At 49.6% G+C, this 17,487-nt stretch overlaps 4 pseudogenes; all 4 read left to right on the forward strand.

The window, feature by feature from the left end:
• Positions 1-617: 617 nt before the first annotated feature.
• On the forward strand, positions 618-737 carry LOC130326988 (5S ribosomal RNA; annotated as a pseudogene).
• An 881-nt stretch (positions 738-1,618) lies between these two features.
• LOC130321308 (5S ribosomal RNA) lies at positions 1,619-1,738 on the forward strand (annotated as a pseudogene).
• Positions 1,739-2,020: 282 nt separating this feature from the next.
• Positions 2,021-2,140, forward strand: LOC130326312 (5S ribosomal RNA; annotated as a pseudogene).
• Positions 2,141-9,039: 6,899 nt separating this feature from the next.
• LOC130352468 (5S ribosomal RNA) lies at positions 9,040-9,159 on the forward strand (annotated as a pseudogene).
• Positions 9,160-17,487: the final 8,328 nt, after the last annotated feature.

A 17,487-nucleotide genomic window follows, 5' to 3' on the forward strand; every position in this document is an offset into this window, starting at 1 on the left:
TATGCAAGGCGTGAAGTTGTCAACGGCCATCCTAAGCTGAACGTGCCTGCTCTCCTCAGATCGCAGACTGCTGCCCGGCAAGTACCGGCATCGGAGACTGGCTGGCAATCCAAGGTGCCATTGACATTTTGCTCTGTTGCCGCCTTCCTCTCCGATTAATAAAAATATTTATTGATGCTTAAATCCACAGTATACAAGGCGTGAAGCTGTCAACGGCCATCCTAAGCTGAACGCGCATGCTCTCGTCAGATCGCAGACTGCTACCCTGCTTAGGGCCCGGTAAGTACCGGCATGGGAGACTTGCTGGGAATCCCGGGTGCAGTTGACATTTTGCTCTGTTGCCGCCTTCCGTTCCGTTCCGATTCCGAAAAGGATTTATTGATGCTTAAATGCACAGTATAAAGGGCAAGAAGCTGTCAACAGCCTTCCTAAGCTGAACACGCCTGCTCTTGTCAGATCGCAGACTGCTACCAAGCTTAGGGCCCAGTAAGTAACGGCATGGGAGACTGGCTGGGAATCCCGGGTGCCGTTGACATTTTGTTCTGTTGCCGCCTTCCGTTCCGATTCCGAAAAGGATTGATTGATGCTTAAATGCACAGTATAAAGGGCGAAAAGCTGTCAACGGCCATCCTAAGCTGAACGCGCCTGCTCTCTTCAGATCGCAGACTGCTACCCAGCTTAGGGCCCAGTAAGTACCGGCATGGGAGACCGGCTGGGAATCCCGGGTGCCGTTGACATTTTGCTCTATTGCCGCTCCGATTCCGAAAAGGATTTATTGATGCTTAAATCCACAGTACACAAGGTGTGAAGCTGTCGACGGCCATCCTAAGCTGAACGCGCCTGCTCTCGTCAGATCGCAGACTGGTACAGATCTTAGGGCCCGGTAAGTACCGGCATGGGACACTGGCTGGGAATCCCGGGTGCCGTTGACATTTTGCTCTGTTGCCGCCTTCCGTTCCGTTCCGATTCCGAAAAGGATTTATTGATGCTTAAATGCACAGTATAAAGGGTGTGAAGCTGTCAACGGCCATCCTAAGCTGAACGCGCCTGCTCTCGTCAGATCGCAGACTGCTACCCAGCTTAGGGCCCGGTAAGTACCAGCATGAGAGACTGGCTGGGAATCCCAGGTGTCGTTGACATTTTGCTCTATTGACGCCTTCCGCTCCGATTCCGAAAAGGATTTATTGATGCTTAAATCCACAGTATACAGGGTTTGAAGCTGTCTACGGCCATCCTAAGCTGAATGCGCCTGTTTTCATCACATCGCAGACTGGTACCCAGCTTAGGGCCAAGTAAATACCAGCATGGGAGACTGGCTGGGAATCCCGGGTGCAGTTGACATTTTGCTCTGTTTCTGCTCTGATTCCGAAAAGGATTTATTGATGCTTAAATCCACAATATACAGGGTGTGAAGCTGTCAACGGCCATCCTAAGCTGAACGTGTCTGCTCTTGTCAGTTTGCAGACTGCTACCCAGCTTAGGGCCTGGTAAGTACCAGCATGGGAGACTGGCTGGGAATCCCGGGTGCAGTTGACATTTTGCTCTGTTGCCGCCTTCCGCTCTGATTCCAAAAAGGATTTATTGATGCTTAAATCCACAGTATAAAGAGCGAAAAGCTGTCAACGGCCATCCTAAGCTGAACGCGCCTGCTCTCATCAGATCGCAGACAGCTACCCAGCTTACGGCCCAGTAAGTACCGGCATGGGAGACTGGCTGGGAATCCCAGGTGCCGTTGACATTTTGCTCTATTGCCGCTCCGATTCCGAAAAGGATTTATTGATGCTTAAATCCACAGTACACAAGGTGTGAAGCTGTCGACGGCCATCCTAAGCTGAACGCGCCTGCTCTCGTCAGATCGCAGACTGGTACAGATCTTAGGGCCCGGTAAGTACCGACATGGGACACTGGCTGGGAATCCCGGGTGCCGTTGACATTTTGCTCTGTTGCCGCCTTCCGTTCCGTTCCGATTCCGAAAAGGATTTATTGATGCTTAAATGCACAGTATAAAGGGTGTGAAGCTGTCAACGGCCATCCTAAGCTGAACGCGCCTGCTCTCGTCAGATCGCAGACTGCTACCCAGCTTAGGGCCCGGTAAGTACCAGCTTGGGAGACTGGCTGGGAATCCCAGGTGTCGTTGACATTTTGCTCTGTTGACGCCTTCCGCTCCGATTCCGAAAAGGATTTATTGATGCTTAAATCCACAGTATACAGGGTTTGAAGCTGTCTACGGCCATCCTAAGCTGAATGCGCCTGTTTTCATCACATCGCAGACTGGTACCCAGCTTAGGGCCAGGTAAATACCAGCATGGGAGACTGGCTGGGAATCCCGGGTGCAGTTGACATTTTGCTCTGTTTCTGCTCCGATTCCGAAAAGGATTTATTGATGCTTAAATCCACAATATACATGGTGTGAAGCAGTCAACGGCCATCCTAAGCTGAACGTGCCTGCTCTTGTAAGTTTGCAGACTGCTACCCAGCTTAGGGCCCGGTAAGTACCGGCATGGGAGACTTGCTGGGAATCCCGGGTGCAGTTGACATTTTGCTCTGTTGCCGCCTTCTGCTCCGATTCCGAAAAGGATTTATTGATGCTTAAATCCACAGTATTCAAGGCTTGAAGCTAACAACGGCCATCCTAAGCTGAACACGCCTACTCTTGTCAGATTGCAAATTACTACTCAGCTTTGGAACCGGTAAGTTCCAGCATGGGAGACGGGCTGGGAATCCTGGGTGTAGTTGACATTTTGCTCTGTTGCCGCCTTCCGTTCCGATTCCAAAAAGGATTTATTGATGCTTAAATCCACAGTATACAAGGCGTGAAGCTGTCAACGGCCATCCTAAGCTGAACGTACCTGCTCTCCTCAGATCGCAGTCTGCTACCCAGCTTAGGGCCCGGTAAGTACCGGCATGGGAGACTGGCTTGTAATCCCGGGTGCCGTTGACATTTTGCTCTGTTGCCGCCTTCCGCTCCGATTCCGAAAAGGATTTATTGATGCTTAAATTCACATTTTAAAGGGTGTGATGCTGTTAACGGCCATCCTAAGTTGAACGTGCCTGCTCTCGTCAGATCGGAGCAGAAGGCGGCAACAGAGCAAAATGTCCCATAGGGCCCGGTAAGTACCAGCATGGGAGACTGACTGGGAAACCCGGGTGCAGTAGACATTTTGCTCTGTTGCCGCCTTCCCTTCCGTTCCGATTTCGAAAAAGAATTATTGATGCTTAAATCCACAGTATGCAAGGCGTGAAGTTGTCAACGGCCATGCTAAGCTGAACGTGCCTGCTCTCCTCAGATCGCAGACTGCTGCCCGGCAAGTACCGGCATCGGAGACTGGCTGGCAATCCAAGGTGCCATTGACATTTTGCTCTGTTGCCGCCTTCCTCTCCGATTAATAAAAATATTTATTGATGCTTAAATCCACAGTATACAAGGCGTGAAGCTGTCAACGGCCATCCTAAGCTGAACGCGCATGCTCTCGTCAGATCGCAGACTGCTACCCTGCTTAGGGCCCGGTAAGTACCGGCATGGGAGACTTGCTGGGAATCCCGGGTGCAGTTGACATTTTGCTCTGTTGCCGCCTTCCGTTCCGTTCCGATTCCGAAAAGGATTTATTGATGCTTAAATGCACAGTATAAAGGGCAAGAAGCTGTCAACAGCCTTCCTAAGCTGAACACGCCTGCTCTTGTCAGATCGCAGACTGCTACCAAGCTTAGGGCCCAGTAAGTAACGGCATGGGAGACTGGCTGGGAATCCCGGGTGCCGTTGACATTTTGCTCTATTGACGCCTTTTGCTCCAATTCCGAAAAGGATTTATTGATGCTTAAATCCACAGTATACAAGGTGTGAAGCTGTCGACGGCCATCCTAAGCTGAACGCGCCTGCTCTCGTCAGATCGCAGACTGGTACAGATCTTAGGGCCCGGTAAGTACCGGCATGGAACACTGGCTGGGAATCCCGGGTGCCGTTGACATTTTGCTCTGTTGCTGCCTTCCGTTCCAATTCCGAAAAGGATTTATTGATGCTTAAATGCACAGTATAAAGGGTGTGAAGCTGTCAATGGCAATCCTAAGCTGAACGCGCCTGCTCTCGTCAGATCGCAGACTGCTATCCAGCTTAGGGCTTGGTAAGTACCAGCATGGGAGACTGGCTGGGAATCCCGGGTGCAGTTGACATTTTGCTCAGTTGCTGCCTTCCGCTCCGATTCTGAAAAGATTTATTGATGCTTAAATCCACAGTACAAAGGGTTTAAAGGGTGTGAAGCTGTTAACGGCCATCTTAAGCTGATCGCGAATGCTCTCGTCAGATTGCAAATTGCTACTCAGCTTAGGGCCTGGTGAGTACCAGCATGGGAGACTGGCTGGGAATCTCGGGTGCCGTTGACATTTTGCTCTGTTGCTGCCTTCCGTTCCAATTCCGAAAATAATTTATTGATGCTTAAATCCACAGTATACAAGGTGTGAAGCTGTCAAAGGCCATCCTAAGCTGAACGCGCCTGCTCCCGTAAAATCGCAGACTGCTACCCAGCTTCGGGCCTGGTAAGTACCAGCGTGGGAGACTGGCTGGGAATCCCGGGTGCAGTTGACATTTTGCTCTGTTGCCGCCTTCCGCTCCGATTCCGAAAAGGATTTATTGATGCTTAAATCCAGAGTGTACAAGGCGTGAAGCTGTCAATGGCCATCCTAAGCTGAACGTACCTGCTCTCCTCAGATCACAGACTGCTGCCTGGCAAGTACCGGCATGGGAGACTGTCTCTCAATCCAAGGTGCCATTGACATTTTGCTCTGTTGCCGCCTTCCTCTCCGATTAATAAAAATATTTATTGATGCTTAAATCCACAGTTTACAAGGCGTGAATCTGTCAACGGCCATCCTAAGCTGAACGCGCATGCTCTTGTCAGATCGCAGACTGGTACAGATCTTAGGGCCCGGTAAGTACCCGCATGGGACACTGGCTGGGAATCCCAGGTGCAGTTGACATTTTGCTTAGTTGCCGCCTTCCGTTCCGATTCCGAAAAGGATTGATTGATGCTTAAATGCAAAGTATAAAGGGCAATAAGCTGTCAACGGCCATCCTAAGCTGAACGCGCCTTCTCTCGTCAGATCGCAGACTGCTACCCAGTTTAGGGCCCGGTAAGTACCGGCATGGGAGACTGGCTGGGAATCCCGGGTGCCATTGACATTTTGCTCTATTTCCGCTCCGATTCCGAAAAGGATTTATTGATGCTTAAATCCACAGTATACAAGGTGTGAAGCTGTCGACGGCCATCCTAAGCTGAACGCGCCTGCTCTCGTCAGATCGCAGACTGGTACAGATATTAGGGCCCGGTAAGTATCGGCATGGGACACTGGCTGGGAATCCCGGGTGCCGTTGACATTTTGCTCTGTTGCCGCCTTCCGTACGGTTCCGGTTCCAAAAAGGATTTATTGATGCTTAAATCCACAGTATACAAGGTGTGAAGCTGTCAACGGCCATCCTAAGCTGAACGCGCCTGCTCTCGTCAGATCGCAGACTGCTACTCAGCTTAGGGCCCGGTAAGTACCAGCATGGGAGACTGGCTGGAAATCCCAGGTGTCGTTGAGATTTTGCTCTGTTGACGCCTTCCGCTCCGATTCCGAAAAGGATTTATTGATGCTTATTCCAAAGTATACAGGGTTTGAAGCTGTCTACGGCCATCCTAAGCTGAATGCGCCTGTTTTCATCACATCGCAGACTGGTACCCAGCTTAGGGCCAGGTAAATACCAGCATGGGAGACTGGCTGGGAATCCCGGGTGCAGTTGACATTTTGCTCTGTTTCTGCTCCGATTCCGAAAAGGATTTATTGATGCTTAAATCCACAGTATACAGGGTGTGAAGCTGTCAACGGCCATCCTAAGCTGAACGTGCCTGCTCTTGTCAGTTTGCAGACTGCTACCCAGCTTAGGGCCTGGTAAGTACCGGCATGGGAGACTGGCTGGGAATCCCGGGTGCAGTTGACATTTTGCTCTGTTGCCGCCTTCCTCTCCGATTAATAAAAATATTTATTGATGCTTAAATCCACAGTATACAAGGAGCGAAGCTGTCAACGGCCATCCTAAGCTGAACACGCCTGCTCTCCTCAGATCGCAGACTGCCACCCAGCCCAGGGCCCAGCAAGCACCGGCATGGGAGACTGGCTGGGAATCACGGGTGCAGTTGACATTTTGCTCTGTTGCCGCCTTCCGTCTCGATTCCGAAAAGGAGTTATTGATGCTTAAATGCACAGTATAAAGGGCAAGAAGCTGTCAATGGCCATCCTATGCTGGACGCGCCTGCTCTGGTCAGATCGCAGTCTGCTACCCAGCTTAGAGCCCGGTAAGTACCGGCATGGGAGACTGGCTTGGAATCCTGGGTGCCATTGACATTTTACTCTGTTGCCGCCTTCCGCTCCGATTCCGAGAAGCATTTATTGATGCTTAAATTCACAGTATAAAGGGTGTGATGCTGTTAACGGCCATCCTAAGCTGAACGTGCCTGCTCTCGTCAGTTTGCAGACTGCTACCTAGCTTAGGGCCTGCTAAGTACCGGCATGGGAGACTGGCTGGGAATCGGCATTTCGCTCTGTTGCCGCCTTTCGCTTTGATTCCAAAAAGGATTTATTGATGCTTAAATCCACAGTATGCAAGGCGTGAAGATGTCAACGGCCATCCTAAGCTGAACGTGCCTGCTCTCCTCAGAACGCAGACTGCTGCCCGGCAAGTACCGGCATGGGAGACTGGCTGGCAATCCAAGGTGCCATTGACATTTTGCTCTGTTGTCGCCTTCCTCTCCGATTAATAAAAATATTTATTGATGCTTAAATCCACAGTATACAAGGCGTGAAGCTGTCAACGGCCATCCTAAGCTGAACGCGCATGCTCTCGTCAGATCGCAGACTGCTACCCAGCTTAGGGCCCGGTAAGTACCAGCATGGGAGACTGGCTGGGAATCCCAGGTGTCGTTGACATTTTGCTCTGTTGACGCCTTCCGCTCCGATTCCGAAAAGGATTTATTGATGCTTAAATCCACAGTATACAGGGTTTGTAGCTGTCTACGGCCATCCTAAGCTGAATGTGCCTGTTTTCATCACATCGCAGACTGGTACCCAGCTTAGGGCCAGGTAAATACCAGCATGGGAGACTGGCTGGGAATCCCGGGTACAGTTGACATTTTGCTCTGTTTCTGCTCCGATTCCGAAAAGGATTTATTGATGCTTAAATCCACAATATACAGGGTGTGAAGCTGTCAACGGCCATCCTAAGCTGAATGTGCCTGCTCTTGTCAGTTTGCAGACTGCTAACCATCTTAGGGCCTGGTAAGTACCAGCATGGTAGACTGGCTGGGAATCCTGGGTGCAGTTGACATTTTGCTCTGTTGCCGCCTTCCGCTCCGATTCCGAAAAGGATTTATTGATGCTTAAATGCACAGTATAAAGGGTGAGAAGCTGTCAACGGCCATCCTAAACTGAACGGGCCTGCTCTCGTGAGATCGCAAATTGCTACTCAGCTTTGGAACTGGTAAGTTCCAGCATGGGAGACTGGCTGGGAATCCCGGGAGTAGTTGACATTTTGCTCTGTTGCCGCCTTCCTCTCTGATTCGAAAAGGATTTATTGATGCTTAAATCCACAGTATACAAGGCGTGAAGCTGTCAACGGCCATCCTAAGCTGAACGTACCTGCTCTCCTCAGATCGCAGACTGCTGCCCGACAAGTACCAGCATGGGAGACTGGCTGGCAATCCAAGGTACCATTGACATTTTGCTCTGTTGCCGCCTTCCTCTCCGATTAATAAAAATATTTATTGATGCTTAAATTCACAGTATACAAGGCGTGAAGCTGTCGTCAACGACCATCCTAAGCTGAACGTGCCTGCTCTTGTCAGTTTGCAGACTGCTAACCATCTTAGGGCCTGGTAAGTACCAGCATGGTAGACTGGCTGGGAATCCCGGGTGCCGTTGACATTTTGCTCTGTTGCTGCCTTCCGTTCCGATTCCGAAAAGGATTTATTGATGCTTAAATCCACAGTATACAGGGTTTGAAGCTGTCTACGGCCATCCTAAGCTGAATGCGCCTGTATTCATCACATCGCAGACTGGTACCCAGCTTAGGGCCAGGTAAATACCAGCATGGGAGACTGGCTTGGAATCCCGGGTGCCGTTGACATTTTGCTCTGTTGCCGCCTTCCGCTCCGATTCGGAAAAGGATTTATTGATGCTTAAATTCACATTTTAAAGGGTGTGATGCTGTTAACGGCCATCCTAAGTTGAACGTGCCTGCTCTCGTCAGATCGGAGCAGAAGGCGGCAACAGAGCAAAATGTCCCTTAGGGCCCGGTAAGTACCAGCATGGGAGACTGGCTGGGAAACCCGGGTGCAGTAGACATTTTACTCTGTTGCCGCCTTCCCTTCCATTCCGATTTCAAAAAAGAATTATTGATGCTTAAATACACAGTATAAAGTGTGTGGAGTTGTCAATGGCCATCCTAAGCTGAACGTGCCTGCTCTCATCAGTTTGCAGACTGCTACCCAGCTCAGGGCCTGGTAAGTACCGGCATGGGAGACTGGCTGGGAATCGGCATTTCGCTCTGTTGCCGCATTTTGCTTTGATTCCAAAAAGGATTTATTGATGCTTAAATCCACAGTATGCAAGGCGTGAAGATGTCAACGGGCATCCTAAGCTGAACGTGACTGCTCTCCTCAGAACGCAGACTGCTGCCTGGCAAGTACCGGCATGGGAGACTGGCTGGCAATCCAAGGTGCCATTGACATTTTGCTCTGTTGCCGCCTTCCTCTCCAATTAATAAAAATATTTATTGATGCTTAAATCCACAGTATACAAGGCGTGAATCTGTCAACGGCCATCCTAAGCTGGACGCGCATGCTCTCGTCAGATCGCAGACTGGTACAGATCTTAGGGCCCGGTAAGTACCGGCATGGGACACTGGCTGGGAATCCCGGGTGCAGTTCACATTTTGTTTTGTTGCCGCCTTCCGTTCCGATTCCGAAAAGGATTGATTTATGCTTAAATGCACAGTATAAAGGGCGGAAAGCTGTCAACGGCCATCCTAAGCTGAACGCGCCTGCTCTTGTCAGATCGCAGACTGCTACCCAGCTTAGGGCCTGGTAAGTACCGACATGGGAGACTGGCTGGGAATCCCGGGTGCCGTTGACATTTTGCTCCGATTCCGAAAAGGATTTATTGACGCTTAAATCCACAGTATACAAGGTGTGAAGCTGTCGACGGCCATCCTAAGCTGAACGAGCCTGCGCTCGTCAGATCGCAGACTGGTACAGATCTTAGGGCCCGGTAAGTACCGGCATGGGACACTGGCTGGGAATCCCGGGTGCCGTTGACATTTTGCTCTGTTGCCGCCTTCCGTTCCGTTCCGATTCCGAAAAGGATTTATTGATGCTTAAATGCACAGTATAAAGGGTGTGAATCTGTCAACGGCCTTCCTAACCTGAACGCGCCTGCTCTCGTCAGATCGCAGATTGGTACAGATCTTAGGGCCCGGTAAGTACCGGCATGGGAGACTGGCTGGGAATCCCGGGTGCAGTTGACATTTTGCTCTGTTGACGCCTTCCGCTCCGATTCCGAAAAGGATTTATTGATGCTTAACCCCTTAAGGACCGGAGGTTTTTCCGTTTTTGCATTTTCGTTTTTTGCTCCTTGCCTTTAAAAAATCATAACTCTTTCAAATTTACACCTAAAAATCCATATGATGGCTTATTTTTTGCGCCACCAATTCTACTTTGTAATGACGTTAGTCATTTTGCCCAAAAATCTATGGTGAAGCGGGAAAAAAAATCATTGTGCGACAAAATTGAAAAAAAAACGCTGTTTTGTAACTTTTGGGGGCTTCCGTTTCTACGTAGTACATTTTTCGGTAAAAATGACACCTGATATGTATTCTGTAGGTCCATACGATTAAAATGATCCCCTACTTATATAGGTTTGATTTTGTCGGACTTCTGGAAAAAATCATAACTACATGCAGGAAAATTTATACTTTTAAAATTGTCATCTTCTGACCCCTATAACTTTTTTATTTTTCCGTGTATGGGGCGGTATGAGCGCTCATTTTTTGCGCCGTGATCTGAAGTTTTTAACGGTACCATTTTTGCATTGATAGGACTTATTGATCACTTTTTATTCATTTTTAAATGATATAAAAAGTGACCAAAAATGCACTATTTTGGACTTTGGAATTTTGGACATTTCCGCACGCGGTGATACCACATATGTTTATTTTTATTTTTATTTACACTGTGTTTTTTTTTTTTATTGGAAAAGGGGGGTGATTCAAACTTTTAATAGGGGAGGAGTTAAATAATGTTTATTCACTTTTTTTTTTCACTTTTTTTTTGCAGTGTTATAGGTCCCATAGGGACCTATAACACTGCACACACTGATCTTCTATGTTGATCACTGGTTTCTCATAAGAAACCAGTGATCAACGATTCTGCCGGATGACTGCTCATGCCTGGATCTCAGGCACTGAGCAGTCATTCGGCGATCGGACAGCGAGGAGGCAGGAAGGGGCCCTCCCGCTGTCCTGACAGCTGTTCGGGATGCCGCGATTAGCCGCGGCTATCCCGAACAGCTCGACTGAGTTGGCCGGGAACTTTCACTTTCACTTTTAGCCGCGCGGCTCAGCTTTGAGCGCGCGGCTAAAGGGTTAATAGCGCGCGGCGCCGCGATCGGCGCTGCGCGCTATTAGAGGCGGGTCCCGGCTTCACTATGACGCCGGGCCCGCCATGATATGACGCGGGGTTACTGTGTAACCCCGTGTTATATCAGAAGAGCAGGACCAAGGACGTACCGGTACGTCCTTGGTCCTTAAGGGGTTAAATCCACAGTATACAGGGTTTGAAGCTGTCTACGGCCATCCTAAGCTGAATGCGCCTGTTTTCATCATATCGCAGACTGGTACCCAGCTTAGGGCCAGGTAAATACCAGCATGGGAGACTGGCTGGGAATCCCGGGTGCAGTTGACATTTTGCTCTGTTTCTGCTCCGATTCCGAAAAGGATTTATTGATGCTTAAATCCACAATATACAGGGTGTGAAGCTGTCAACGGCCATCCTAAGCTGAACGTGCCTGCTTTTGTCAGTTTGCAGACTGCTACCCAGCTTAGGGCCTGGTAAGTACCGGCATGGGAGACTGGCTGGGAATCCTGGGTGCAGTTGACATTTTGCTCTGTTGCTTCCTTCCTCTCCGATTAATAAAAATATTTATTGATGCTTAAATCCACAGTATACAAGGAGTGAAGCTGTCAACGGCCATCCTAAGCTGAACGCGCCTGCTCTCATCAGATAGCATACTGCTACCCATCTTAGGGCCTGGTAAGTACCAGCATGGGAGACTGGCTGGGAATCCCGGGTGCAGTTGACATTTTGCTCTGTTGCCGCCTTCCGCTCCGATTCCGAAAAGGATTTATTGATGCTTAAATGCACAGTATAAAGGGTGAGAAGCTGTCAACGGCCATCCTAAACTGAACGTGCCTGCTCTCGTCAGATTGCTACTCAACTTTGGAACCGGTAAGTTCCAGCATGGGAGACTGGCTGGGAATCCTGGGTGTATTTGACATTTTGCTCTGTTGCCGCCTTCTGCTTTGATTCCAAAAAGGATTTATTGATGCTTAAATCCACTGTATACAAAGTGGAAGCTGTCAACGGCCATCCTAAGCTGAACGTACCTGCTCTCCTCAGATCGCAGACTGCTGCCCGGCATGGGAGACTGGCTGGCAATCCAAGGTGCCATTGACATTTTGCTCTGTTGCCGCCTTCCTCTCCGATTAATAAAAATATTTATTGATGCTTAAATCCACAGTATACAAGGCGAGAAGCTGTCAACGGCCATCCTAAGCTGAACGTTCCTGCTCTCGTCCGATCGCAGACTGCTGCCCAGCTTAGGGCCCGGTAAGTACCGGCATGGGAGACTGGCTTGGAATCCCGGGTGCAGTTGACATTTTGCTCTGTTGCCGCCTTCCGCTCCGATTCGGAAAAGGATTTATTGATGCTTAAATTCACATTTTAAAGGGTGTGATGCTGTTAACGGCCATCCTAAGTTGAACGTGCCTGCTCTCGTCAGATCGGAGCAGAAGGCGGCAACAGAGCAAAATGTCCCTTAGGGCCCGGTAAGTATCAGCATGGGAGACTGGCTGGGAAACCCGGGTGCAGTAGACATTTTGCTCTGTTGCCGCCTTCCCTTCCGTTCCGATTTCGAAAAAGAATTATTGATGCTTAAATACACAGTATAAAGTGTGTGAAGTTGTCAATGGCCATCCTAAGCTGAACGTGCCTGCTCTCGTCAGTTTGCAGACTGCTACCCAGCTTAGGGCCTGGTAAGTACCGGCATGGGAGACTGGCTGGGAATCCCGGGTGCAGGTGACATTTTGCTCTGTTGCCGCCTTCCGCTTTGATTCCAAAAAGGATTTATTGATGCTTAAATCCACAGTATGCAAGGCGTGAAGCTGTCAACGGCCATCCTAAGCTGAATGTGCCTGCTCTCCTCAGATCGCAGACTGCTGCCCGGCAAGTACCGGCATGGGAGACTGGCTGGCAATCCAAGGTGCCATTGACATTTTGCTCTGTTGCCGCCTTCCTCTCCGATTAATAAAAATATTTATTGATGCTTAAATCCACAGTATACAAGGCGTGAGGCTGTCAACGGCCATCCTAAGCTGAACGCGCATGCTCTCGTCAGATCGCAGACTGCTACCCAGCTTAGGGCCCGGTAAGTACCGGCATGGGAAACTTGCTGGGAATCCCGGGTGCAGTGGACATTTTGCTCTGTTGCCGCCTTCCGTTCCGTTCCGATTCCGAAAAGGATTTATTGATGCTTAAATGCACAGTATAAAGGGCAAGAAGCTGTCAACAGCCTTCCTAAGCTGAACGCGCCTGCTCTTGTCAGATCGCAGACTTCTACCGAGCTTAGGGCCCGGTAAGTAACGGCATGGGAGACTGGCTGGCAATCCCGGGTGCCGTTGACATTTCGCTCTATTGACGGCTTTTGCTCCGATTCCGAAAATAATTTATTGATGCTTAAATCCACAGTATACAAGGTGTGAAGCTGTCGACGGCCATCCTAAGCTGAACGCGCCTTCTCTCGTCAGATCGCAGACTGGTACAGATCTTAGGGCCCGGTAAGTACCGGCATGGGACACTGGCTGGGAATCCCGGGTGCAGTTGACATTTTGCTCTGTTGACGCCTTCCGCTCCGATTCCGAAAAGGATTTATTGATGCTTAAATCCACAGTATACAGGGTGTTAAGACGTCTGCGGCCATCCTAAGCTGAATGCGCCTGTTCTCGTCAGATCACAGACTGCTACCCAGCTTAGGGCCTGGCAAGTACCAGCATGGGAGACTGGCTGGGAATCCCGGGTGCAGTTGACATTTTGTTCGTTTTCTGCTCCGATTCCGAAAAGGATTTATTGATGCTTAAATTTACAGTATACAAGGCAAGAAGCTGTCAATGGCCATCCTAAGCTGAATGCGCCTGTTCTCGTCAGATCGCAGACTGCTACCCAGCTTAGAGCCTGGTAAGTACCAGCATGGGAGACTGGCTGGGAATCCCGGGTGCAGTTGCCATTTTGCTCTGTTTCTGCTCCGATTCCGAAAATTAATTATTTATGCTTAAATCCACAGTATACAAGGTGTGAAGCTGTGAAGCTGTCAAGCTGTCAAGCTGTCCCTGGGAATCCCGGGTGCAGTTGACATTTTAATTTGTTGCCGCCTTCCGCTCCGATTCGGAAAAGGATTTATTGATGCTTAAATCCACAATATACAGGGTGTGAAGCTGTCAATGGCCATCCTAAGCTGAGCGTGCCTGCTCTCGTCTGTTTGCAGACTGCTACCCAGCTTAGGGCCTGGTAAGTACCGGCATGGGTGCAGTTGACATTTTGCTCTGTTGCCGCCTTCCGCTCTGATTCCGACAAGGATTTATTGATGCTTAAATCCACAGTATAAAGGGCGTGAAGCTGTCATTTTTCCATCCTAAGCTGAATGCGCCTGCTCTCGTCAAATCTCAGACTGTTACCCAGCTTAGGGCCCGGTAAGTACCGGCATGGGAGACTGGCTGGAAATCCCGGGTGCCGTTGACGTTTTGCTATGATGCCGCCTTCCGCTCAGAATCCGAAAAGGATTTATTGATGCTTAAATCCACAGTATAAAGGGTATAAAGGGTATAAAGGGTATAAAGGGTATAAAGGGTGTGAAGCTGTCAACGGCCATCCTAAGCTGAGCGTGTCTGCTCTCGTCAGATTGCAGACTGCTACCCAGCTTAGGGGCTGGTAAGTACCAGCATCGGAGACTGGCTGGGAATCCAGGGTGCTGTTGACATTTTGGTCTGTTGCCGCTTTCCGCTCCGATTCCGAAAAGGATTTATTGATGCTTAAATCCACAGTATACAAGGCGTGAAGCTATCAACAGCCTTCCTAAGCTGAGCCCGCCTGCTCTCATCAGATCGCAGACTGCTACCCAGCTTAGGGATTGGTAAGTACCAGCATGGGAGACTGGCTGGGAATCCTGGGTGCTGTTGACATTTTCTCAGTTGCCGCCTTCCGCTCCGATTACGTAAAGTATTTATTGATGCTTAAATCCACAGTATAAAGGATGTGATGCTGTTAACGGCCATCCTAAGCTGAACGTGCCTGTTCTCGTCAGATTGAGGACTGCTACCCAGCTTAGGGATTGGTAAGTACCAGCATGGGAGACTGGCTGGGAATCCCAGGTGTTGTTGACATTTTGCTCTGTTGCCACCTTCCGCTCCGATTCCGAAAAGAATTTATTGATGCTTAAATCCACAGTATACAAGGCGTGAAGCTGTCAATGGCCATCCTAAGCTAAACGTGCCTGCTCTTGTCAGATCGCAGACTGCTACCTAGCTTTGGGCCCAGTAATTACCGGCATGGGAGACTGGCTGGGAATCCCGGGTGCCGTTAACGTTTTGCTCTGTTGCTGCCTTCCGCTCGAATTCCGAAAAGGATTTATTGATGCTTAAATCCACAGTATAAAGGGTGTGAAGCTGTCAACGGCCATCTTAAGCTGAACGCGCCTGCTCTTGTCAGATCGCAGACTGCTACCTAGCTTTGGGCCCGGTAAGTACCAGCATGGGAGACTGGCTGGGAATCCCAAGTGTCGTTGACATTTTGCTCTGTTGCCGCCTTCCGCTCCGATTCCGAAAAGGATTTATTGATGCTTAAATCCACAGTATACAGGGTGTGAAGCCGTCTACGGCTATCCTAAGCTGAATGTGCCTGTTCTTGTCAGATCACAGACTGCTGCCCGGGAAAGTACGGGCATGGGAGACTGGCTGGCAATCCAAGGTGCTATTGACATTTTGCTCTGTTGCCGCCTTCCTCTCCGATTCCGAAAAGGATTTATTGATGCTTAAATGCAGAGTATAAAAAGCATGAAGCTGTCAATGGCCATCCTAAGCTGAACGTGCCTGCTCTCGTCAGATCGCAGACTGCTACCCACCTTAGGGCCCAGTAAGTACTGGCATGGAAGACTGGCTGGGAATCCCGGGTGCCATTGACATTTTGCTCTATTGCTGCCTTCCGCTCCGATTCCGAAAATAATTTATTGATGCTTAAATCCACAGTATACAAGGTGTGAAGCTGTCGACGGCCATCCTAAACTGAACGCGCCTGCTCTCTTCAGATCGCAGACTGCTACCCAGCTTAGGGCCCGGTTAAGTACCAGCATGGGAGACTGGCTGGGAATCCCAGGTGTCGTTGACATTTTGCTCTGTTGCTGCCTTCCTCTCCGATTCCGAAAACGATTTATTGATGCTTAAATGCACAGTATAAAGGGCATGAAGCTGTCAACAGCCATCCTAAGCTGAACGTGCCTGCTCTCGTCAGATCGCAGACTGCTACCCAGCTTAGGGCCCGGTAAGTACCAGCATGGGAGACTGGCTGGGAATATCAGGTTTTGTTGACATTTTGCTCTGTAGCTCTGTAGCCATTTTGCTCCGATTCCGAAAAGGATTTATTGATGCTTAAATCCACAGTATACAGGGTGTGAAGCCGTCTACGGCTATCCTAAGCTGAATGCGCCTGTTCTTGTCAGATTGCAGACTGCTGCCCGGCAAGTATGGGCATGAGAGTCTGGCTGGCAATCCAAGGTGCTATTGACATTTTGCTCTGTTGCCGCCTTCCTCTCAGATTAAAAAAAATATTTATTGATGCTTAAATCCACAGTATACAAGGCGTGAAGATGTCAACGGCCATCCTAAGCTGAACGCGCCTGCTCTCGTCAGATCGCAGACTGCTACGCAGCTTAGGGCCCAGTAAGTACCGGCATGGGAGACTGGCTGGGAATCCCGGGTGCAGTTGACATTTTGCTCTGTTGCCGCCTTCCGTTCCGATTTCGAAAAGGATTTATTGATGATTAAATGCACAGTATAAAAAGCATGAAGCTGTCAATGGCCATCCTAAGCTGAATGCGTCTGCTCTAGTCAGATCGCAGACTGCTACCCAGCTTATGGCCTGGTAAGTACCAGCCTGGGAGACTGGCTGGGAATCCCGGGTGCAGTTGACATTTTGCTCTGTTGCCGCTTTCTGCTCCGATTCCGAAAAGGATTTATTGATGCTTAAATCCACAGTATACAAGGCGTGAAGCTGTCAACGGCCATCCTAAGCTAAACGTGCCTGCTCTCGTAAGATCGCAGACTGCTACCTAGCTTTGGGCCCGGTAAATACCGGCATGGGAGACTGGCTGGTAATCCCAGTTGCCGTTAACATTTTGCTCTGTTGCTGCCTTCTGCTCGGATTCCGAAAAGGATTTATTGATGCCTAAATCCATAGTATAAAAGGTGTGAAGCTGTCAACGGCCATCTTAAGCTGAACGCGCCTGCTCTCGTCAGATCGCAAATTGCTACCCAGCTTAGGGCCCGGTAAGTACCAGCATGGGAGACTGGCTGGGAATCCCGGGTGCCGATGACATTTTGCTCTGTTGCCGCCTTCCGTTCTGATTCCGAAAAGCATTTATTGATGCTTACATCCACAGTATACAAGGAGTGACGCTATCAACAGCCATCCTAAGCTGAACCCGCCTGCGCTTGTCAGATTGCAGACTGCTACCCAGCTTAGGGCTTGGTAAGAAACGGCATGGGAGACTGGCTGGGAATCCTGGCTGCTGTTGACATTTTCTCTGTTGCCGCCTTCCGCTCCTATTCCTAAAATAATTTTTTGATGCTTAAATCCACAGTATAAAGCGTGAGAAGCTGTGAACGGCCATCCTAAGCTGAGCGCGCCTGCTCTCGTCAGATTGCAGACTGCTACCCAGCTTAGGGCTTGGTAAGTACCGGCATTGGAAACTGGCTGGGAATCTTGGCTGCCTTTGACATTTTCTCTGTTGCCGCCTTCCGCTCCGATTACGTAAAGTATTTATTGATGCTTAAATCCACATTATAAAGGGTGTGATGCTGTTAACGGCGACCTGCTCTCGTCAGATCGCAGCCTGCTACCCAGCTTAGGGCCCGGTAAGTAC

The sequence above is a fragment of the Hyla sarda genome, chromosome 1 (genome assembly GCF_029499605.1).
Source record: "Hyla sarda isolate aHylSar1 chromosome 1, aHylSar1.hap1, whole genome shotgun sequence".
Classification (NCBI taxonomy): Eukaryota; Metazoa; Chordata; class Amphibia; order Anura; family Hylidae; genus Hyla; species Hyla sarda.